Source organism: Notechis scutatus, chromosome 3 (assembly GCF_049901735.1).
Source record: "Notechis scutatus isolate UNSWTSFEM ecotype Mainland chromosome 3, rNotScu1.2, whole genome shotgun sequence".
Taxonomy (NCBI): domain Eukaryota; kingdom Metazoa; phylum Chordata; class Lepidosauria; order Squamata; family Elapidae; genus Notechis; species Notechis scutatus.
This window is the reverse complement of record NC_142011.1, coordinates 94250596-94257844: the sequence shown is the minus strand read 5'-3', so window position 1 is coordinate 94257844 and position 7249 is coordinate 94250596.

Here is a 7249-nt window from a genome sequence, read left to right as displayed (position 1 = left end):
AGCTTCAATCACCTCTGCTAATATATTTTTAGGACACAGGGAATATTAACCTTCAAGACTATACTTTTTTATTGCAATAATAGTATCACATCAACACAGGAACAAGTAAAAAAAAATATTACTTTTGAAATGCACAGTATACTATTTATTCCAAGCCACTATAAGTTATTTGGCCTTTTTTCTTTATAGCTGTTTTTTAATACATATTTTAATATAAATTAATCTCTGTATCTCTGTATATATGACTTGGCCTTTGATTGCTATTTCAATTAGGGGTCCTGTAGCTGGGCTGCAAAAAGAAAATGGATGGCTACTATTTAACAGCAGAGAAATAAAGAAAACTTTTTATTGCCATCTAGTAGGTTGCATTTATTGCAACTTCTGCTCTGTAGCCTTAATATTTATTTAATTAAAAAAACACCTCTGCATGTGACACACCTATATTATGTAAATCACAGTATGTGAAGGTTGTGCATGTAGCTACCCATAACTGGGTATAAGTGTAAATGTTTAAAGTATAAATAAACATACAGTACAAGGATAATGTAGGGAGAATATTGTCATAATAGGGTCATAGTTATGTCAGCAAAAGTTGTGTCCTTATCAAATCTACATGGGGCTACCCTTGAAGAGTATCTAGATTACAATTATAACACAAATGATGCTAGTTAACTGGAATTATTTGCAGTCTTAAAAGGAGCATTTAAAACCATAGGACTTCCTGCAGAGACCCACAAAAACACAAGGCAGACAATCATACCACAGTCCAGAAGAAGACAAGAACAGAACCAGTGGACAGAGCAAAAACCTTCACCATCCTACTAGCAGACAAAGGGCAAAGCACAATTATTATGGACAGATCACAATATACACAAAAAGCCGAAGAATTACTGGAAGACAAAGAAACCTACATCCTGATTAAACCATTCAATACAGAAATTAGACAATGGATCAAGAGAACCCTTAGTGACCTTACAAGAAAGGTGAAATGACAAAAGAAGAACAATGGTGAGTGAAAAGTGGACACATTCTCCCACTCTTCAATGCATGCCCCAAAACCTCTCTATCCAATTGCATCATTATCAGGGACCACAACCTACAACATTGACGAAGAACTGACAAAAAGCTTGGATATCTAACAGAGGGAGCAAATATTCTATTAACTCTACAGTGTTTCCAAAAGATCAAAGACCTTAGATAGTAGAAGATGAGGTTGTGGTTTCATTCAATATCACAGCACTCTTAACACCCATAGACTCAGAATTAATATTGGAATCCATGGCAGTATTACTACACTACTACCTGATCTAACCAAATAAACTAAGATTGAAATACCCAGAATCAGGGACTTCATGAACCTTTGCCTTACTATCTACTTGCAGTTTGATGAACAAATATACCAACAAATCAGAGGAACATCCACGGGATCACCACTTTGGACACATAGCAAAGAGTGTAATGCAATGTCTAGAAACTATAGCATTCCTATGCATATAACCCAAAGTATGGATCTGGTATATAGATGACACCTTTGTCATAATAAAAAAGAAACAACTAGATAAGACACAAGAAATTATCGAGAACATCATCAAAGGCGTAAAATCCAAACATCCTTCCAGGGTATCCTCATCAGCAGAGGCAATGATAATAAATTAGAGACACAAATCTATTATAAAGCCATTCACACTAACCAAGTGTTCCACTATGAAAGTCACAATCCACCTTCCTCAAGAGAAGTTGTGTAACAGTATTTAGACAAGCACAAATATGCAGAAATTCTGAACTTCAGGAAAGGGAAACAGATCATCTATATATCTTCCAACAAAATGGATACCCACACCGCTTTATCCAAAAAATGCCTGACCAGTCAATTGACTACAGCACAACCAAACATGTTTTGAAAAGGATAACAATGTTACACATCAAAAACATCTCCAAAACAACTAACACTGTAACACACAAACTAACTAAATCCCTCCAAAACAAGTAAACCAAAATAATAAACCAGTAGCCCAATAACAACAACAACAATAATAATAACAATAACAATAATAGAAAACAGGAGTGATCTACATCACTCAGTGTCAGAACTTTAACAGCCACTATATAAGACAAATAGGCAGAAGACTAGCAAGAACTCATGCATGAATGCCAACTAGTAATCATAAAATATGATGAAAACTTCTTAATTGGACAAACCAGCATAGTTTTAACTGGGAAATTGTGAGCATCCTAGATCAAGCCAAGTCTAAAAACACTAGAGAATTCCTGGAAGCCTGGCACTCAGACAAATCAGACAATTAAAACAACTAAAAAGGAAACAAACAAACAAACAAGAATCCTTGCCAGCAATCAACACTTAGATAAGCAGATATTACCAACAACATTAATACTTGGCCAACAATCAAGCAGTAAACAGGAAGTACCAACTCAGACAAACAAGATCCTAATCAAGGAGCCACCAAAAACCCTCCCACCAACACTGACAAGGTAAGTCACTTGTATATAACTGGAGAGCATACACCATTTCCTTATAGCACCAATGGTGTTACCTAGATGGATAATGAAATGTCTGCAAGAAAAAAACTAAGTTCAGAGAGCAATCTTATTCTTTTTAAAAGTAATAGAATAAAATGGCCTATTGAAATCTCAAATAACAAACAAGGTTTATAAATATTATTCAAGTAGGTATATCAAGCAGGTAAATCTTATAGATTAAATATAACTTGGAAGAAAACAAAAAAAAATGGTTATCAATAAACATAAAAAAGTTACTTAGTTACAGAGAGCACAATAATATTTTGGGTTGTATTTTGACTGATCGATGGTGCCATATCAAAGAAATGAGGTGCAGGATCGAATAGGGAGAAATATTTGTTTGAAAAATAAGTAAACTTGTTTGCAGTTAAGCTAAAGGTTAGCCTTTTACTGGTGGATCTTAAATTATTGCCAGGTTTTTGAATGGAGCAAAAGTATGGACAGTGATCTAAGTGACAATCAGAAGATTGTCTGGATTTACAAAATATTACATAAAATATCATGGATTGAACATGCAAGAGATGAGATCTTCCAAAGAACGGACACATGGAAATTATTTATATCATCAAGCAACAGAGTGCAATGATATGATCTATTGTATTTCAATTACCTGTACAAAGAAAAAAAGTGAAAGGAGACACAGTTCTAAAAAGATCATACATATCCTTGCTGAAAAAATATATGTAGTTGGATGGGCAAAAATACTGTATTAGGACAGACTCTGAAAATGGATCCGAAAAGAAGAAAATATTGATGGTGACCAACTGGAAGAGGAGGAAGAGAAGGAGATGGCAATGGTAAGAAATTTAGGGAAATTATCTTAGGGAAAGTATCCATGTTTCTATACAGTTTTTCAACATAGTTTATTTATTGCATTCTTTCCTTTTATTTTATAATCTGTATTTTGCAAGCATGGACAACAATCATATAACTAGTTGATTTTCTTGGCTGAAAAATGAACTTTCAAAGAAACACCTGATACAATCAGAAGAAATTGCTAATGCATGCTTTTTTTGCTTTCAACAAAATTTAAAATCTGCCAAGAAGAAATTAAAGGTATGGAAATGTCAGAAGATTTAAAGTTTTAATGATATAGTGTAATAGACTTCCTTATTATACGGTAGTTATGTGACATCACAAATATCCTAAAAATACAAAGGTATACAATTAACTTTAAACATCAAGAGTTGTGAGAAATGACTCAAGGATGAGGAGTTGAGAAAAATTGCAAAGTAAATAAATGGGAGAAATCACCCGAGGAACAGATGGACAAAAAGGGAGCTGCACAACTGAAATGTGCATGGAGAAGCGCGAAGTTTTTATCTTTTAAGACAGCACAGTCTGATGGTGGGCGGGCTCATCTTGCATGTTGCTTGGCATGCCGGCAAGAAATGTGCCTTCTTTTAGCATCTAACAGCCGTGCATGATGCATTTACTTGGGTTTTGTTGTCTGAAAGAAGGGAAGCCAAGGGCAACCAAGTAGAGATACCCAGAGAGAGAAATAAGCTCACCAATGTGCCTACCGTCCCTGTCCTTTTGTTTCTTTCTTTTTTTCTTATTCGTATCCGTTTCATGTATTCATAACTATGTTTATACTCATTCCTGTTATCTTATAATCACTTGACAAAATAAAATAAATAAATAAATAAAAATAAATTGTGGCCCTGATTGAATACGATTCTTGCCTGCTCAGATTTGAGAATGCTACCCATTGAAGTGAAGGTAGTGGTGATGGTGGGGTTTGATGGGGTGAACAAGCAACTTCCTGTTGGCTTCAACAGTAGCTTGCTATTGATTCAGAAAAAAAACCCTGCTTAATTAAAATAATAGTTAGTTAAGACTTGCTGATAAGCAGGCTTCTCTTCTTTAAAATAGTATTTTTCTTTCTCCATTTCAGCTACTACAGGGAACTTATGCTTTTTAAAAACCTTTTTAATGTAGCTATACTACCCAGAGATATAGTTTAAGGCAGGGGTGTCAAACTCACGTCATCATGGCAGTGTCATGTGATGTATCGGGACTTTTTCCCCCTTCACTAAACTGGGCGGGGGCATGGCCAACACATGATGCATCCGGCCCGTGGGCCGGGACATTGACAGCCCTGGTTTAAGATATAAAGCTTCAAACTTTTTTTGTTTGCAGTATTAAGCCTGAATGGATGCAGAAAGTCTGCTTTAAGGCTCAAAACTTACAGAAGGGTTCATGAGTACTCAGCAGTTTTCCCCTCACCATTCTCCTAATGACAGAAAACAAAATGTTAGGAAAACATTTTGAGAGATAGAGAAGACTGCATAGTTCTTATGGTGGAACTATTTAATGCAGCTTAGGAAGAAGTAGCTCCTCGGAGTACATGTTGTTACAGTTCTTCTTTGTAGGAAATTGTTCCTGGTGGCCAACATCAAACTATCAAACTATTATCCAGTGGGACACATCCATAGCCAAGAGTCATCAATCATACTCTCCAGTTAGAATTTTGCACGGCAGAAACCTTGATCACCTAGAAACTATCTTTAAACATTTATGGAATGCCAGCTTCCCACTGCTTCCCCCTCCCTTTCTGTTGGCAACTCTAAAAGACCACAGAAATATTTTATGAGTTGACACCTAAACTGCATTAACAGAGGAATATAATCAAGATATAATCAAGATATAATCTGTATCAGTTATGGGCTCCTATTATACTGTTGGCCAATTGATGTCAGAGAACGAAAACAGGCATAATAGTACTAGAATAGAATAGAATAGAATAGAATAGAATAGAATAGAATATTTTAATCAGCCAAGTGTGACTAGATCCATAATACAAATAAAAGGAAGTTGTAAGGAAGATAACAACAACAATGTCAACAACAACAACAATGAGCAGAAAAGCCTTTGCTGAAGGAAGTGAACAAGGGAGACCTCTTGAAAACAGAGAAGTTCAAAGCAGAAAATGTGAAAGGAAACAATTGAGTATCGAGTTTCTAACTGGAAAAAGAAGCCTATGCACAGTCAATACCTGAAGGACATTGAAGGAAAGGTAGATACAAAGCTAAGAGAGAGATGGTTGAGATCATGGGTGCTGAAGAAAGAAACTGAAATTAGGAGAACGGGCAAATACCACCTCTGACTGGAGATTTTACAGTATCCTTCCCCTGCCATGCTCACAAAGCCAGGTCCATATAACCGGCAGTAAAAAAATTTGAATCCCACCACTGATGCAGACCAATTCCATGAAAGCAAAAAGTCAACATGTCAGTAACCACAGCAAACGTGGCTTCTGGAACAAGAAAGATGAAACACCTTATTAGTGATTGCAGCAAAATTTAACAAACATTATCTACAATTTCATGACTGAGTTGCCAAAATCATACATTGGGAGGTTTGCCAGAAATTTGGGTTCAAATGCAGCAAAAACTACTGGGAACACCAAATTGGCAAACTTCTTGAAAATGAACAGGTCAAGATCTTGTGGATTTTTGAACCCAAACAGACAGACACCTGCCCCACAACATGCCTGACATTGCTATTGTGGAAAAGAAAAAAGTCTGGTTCATTGATATTGCAATATCAGCTGATGCACGAATTGAAGAGAAACAACTAGGGGAAAAAATGATGAAATACTGTGATCTGCAAATTGAAGTTGAATGATTGTGGAGGAAGAAATCAATGGTTGTACCAATAGTAATAAGAGCCCTTGGAGCAGGACCCAGAGGGTTGCCTAGCTACATGGACATTTTGAACTTATCAGACCTGAATATTCTGACTTAGTTGTTCTTTTAAAGTTGTAGCAACGTTTCAGCAGAATCTCATCTGCCATCATCAGGCTTCTGTATAGTGTCCGTCTGTGAGTCAGACTTTTACAGTGGTTTCAGATTTAACTTTGGGGCAGCCTATTGCTGTGCCAGAATGGTTTTTTCTTCATCCTGATTGGTTGGGAGTCTTGGTCTGTGTTTATTGGTCTCGGAGTTTGCTGTGTTCTGCTTGATTGGTGTCTCTAATATCTTCTGTCTGTTTTTTGGCTCTTTTTGTATCTTGATTGGCTGGCAGCATTGTGTTACTTTATTGGAGGCCTTTAGTGCTGCTTGGCTTCAGGTAAATGGATGGCTATCATTAGTTAGGAAGCTGGGTTTCATCTGGGTGCCTGGTTGGGATGTGTTTGAGCTGGAGGTATCAGCGGGGATCTGTTTGTGCCCAGGTGTTTGCCTGGCTTGTGGTGTGGAGATTTTTTTGTTTGTGAGTGCAGGCTTCCAAATGATTGACAGCCTGGTGGTATCATCTCTTCTTATATATATATTCAGATGTTACCTTAACTCGTAGGTCCTTGGTTAGGACTTGAACTGTTAAGTTTTTACCAGTCCCAGGCTGTGAATCCAACTGAAGATTAAATCAACAACAACAACAACAACAACAACAACAACAATAATAATAATAATAATAATAATAATAATAATAATAATAATAATAATAATAATAATAATAATAATAATAATAATGGTCCGAAAGTAGTGGGTTACCAGAAATTATTACAGGGTGAGAAGGTTTTGGAGAATGAAAAAGTCAAGATCTTGTGGGACTTCAGAATTCAGACGGACAGGCATTTGGCCCACAATATACCTGATATAACAATAGTTGAGAAGAAAAGGGTTTGGTTAATTGACATTCCAATACCTGGTGATGCACAAATTGTAGACATGCAGCAAGAAAAGTATCAGGACTTACAAATTGAAGT